This window comes from Lampetra fluviatilis, unplaced genomic scaffold (genome assembly GCF_964198595.1).
Source record: "Lampetra fluviatilis unplaced genomic scaffold, kcLamFluv1.1 SCAFFOLD_737, whole genome shotgun sequence".
Lineage (NCBI taxonomy): Eukaryota > Metazoa > Chordata > Hyperoartia > Petromyzontiformes > Petromyzontidae > Lampetra > Lampetra fluviatilis.
Window position 1 is genome coordinate 45,001 of NW_027621078.1, and position 2,143 is coordinate 47,143.

A 2,143-nucleotide genomic window follows, 5' to 3' on the forward strand; every position below is an offset into this window, starting at 1 on the left:
TGAGCGATTTCCCAGCTCGATGGAATTCGGAGCGAGAGAAACGATGCCCCGTAACGCACATGAGAGCAATCCCGGCCAATTTCTCCCGTTTGATGGGGTCTATGTGTACAAATTTTGACTTTTTTGAGTGCACGTGCAAATCTGCTGAAAAAGCCTGTGGAAGTTTCACGGCGTTCGTACGATATTTGGCGACGCAAAAATGAGCGATTTCCCAGCTCGAGAGAATTCGGCGCGAGAGAAACGATGCCCCGTAACGCACATGAGAGCAATCCGGGCCAATTTCTCCCGTTTGATGGGGTCTATGTGTAAAAATTTTGACTTTTTTGAGTGCACGTGCAAATCTGCTGAAAAAGCCTGTGGAAGTTTCACGGCGTTCGTACGATATTTGGCGACGCAAAAATGAGCGATTTCCCAGCTCGATGGAATTCGGCGCGAGAGAAACGATGCCCCGTAACGCACATGAGAGCAATCCGGGCCAATTTCTCCCGTTTGATGGGGTCTATGTGTAAAAATTTTGACTTTTTTGAGTGCAGGTGCAAATCTGCTGGAAAAGCCTGTGGAAGTTTCACGGCGTTCGTACGATATTTGGCGACGCAAAAATGAGCGATTTCCAAGCTCGATGGAATTCGGAGCGAGAGAAACGATGCCCCGTAACGCACATGAGAGCAATCCGGGCCAATTTCTCCCGTTTGATGGGGTCTATGTGTACAAATTTTGACTTTTTTGAGTGCACGTGCCAATCTGCTGGAAAAGCCTGTGGAAGTTTCACGGCGTTCGTACGATATTTGGCGACGCAAAAATGAGCGATTTCCCAGCTCGATGGAATTCGGCGCGAGAGAAACGATGCCCCGTAACGCACATGAGAGCAATCCCGGCCAATTTCTCCCGTTTGATGGGGTCTATGTGTAAAAATTTTGACTTTTTTGAGTGCAGGTGCAAATCTGCTGAAAAAGCCTGTGGAAGTTTCACGGCGTTCGTACGATATTTGGCGACGCAAAAATGAGCGATTTCCCAGCTCGAGAGAATTCGGCGCGAGAGAAACGATGCCCCGTAACGCACATGAGAGCAATCCGGGCCAATTTCTCCCGTTTGATGGGGTCTATGTGTAAAAATTTTGACTTTTTTGAGTGCAGGTGCAAATCTGCTGGAAAAGCCTGTGGAAGTTTCACGGCGTTCGTACGATATTTGGCGACGCAAAAATGAGCGATTTCCCAGCTCGATGGAATTCGGAGCGAGAGAAACGATGCCCCGTAACGCACATGAGAGCAATCCCGGCCAATTTCTCCCGTTTGATGGGGTCTATGTGTACAAATTTTGACTTTTTTGAGTGCACGTGCCAATCTGCTGGAAAAGCCTGTGGAAGTTTCACGGCGTTCGTACGATATTTGGCGACGCAAAAATGAGCGATTTCCCAGCTCGATGGAATTCGGCGCGAGAGAAACGATGCCCCGTAACGCACATGAGAGCAATCCCGGCCAATTTCTCCCGTTTGATGGGGTCTATGTGTAAAAATTTTGACTTTTTTGAGTGCACGTGCAAATCTGCTGAAAAAGCCTGTGGAAGTTTCACGGCGTTCGTACGATATTTGGCGACGCAAAAATGAGCGATTTCCCAGCTCGATGGAATTCGGAGCGAGAGAAACGATGCCCCGTAATGCACATGAGAGCAATCCCGGCCAATTTCTCCCGTTTGATGGGGTCTATGTGTAAAAATTTTGACTTTTTTGAGTGCACGTGCAAATCTGCTGGAAAAGCCTGTGGAAGTTTCACGGCGTTCGTACGATATTTGGCGACGCAAAAATGAGCGATTTCCCAGCTCGATGGAATTCGGAGCGAGAGAAACGATGCCCCGTAACGCACATGAGAGCAATCCCGGCCAATTTCTCCCGTTTGATGGGGTCTATGTGTACAAATTTTGACTTTTTTGAGTGCACGTGCCAATCTGCTGGAAAAGCCTGTGGAAGTTTCACGGCGTTCGTACGATATTTGGCGACGCAAAAATGAGCGATTTCCCAGCTCGATGGAATTCGGCGCGACAGAAACGATGCCCCGTAACGCACATGAGAGCAATCCGGGCCAATTTCTCCCGTTTGATGGGGTCTATGTGTAAAAATTTTGACTTTTTTGAGTGCAGGTGCAAATCT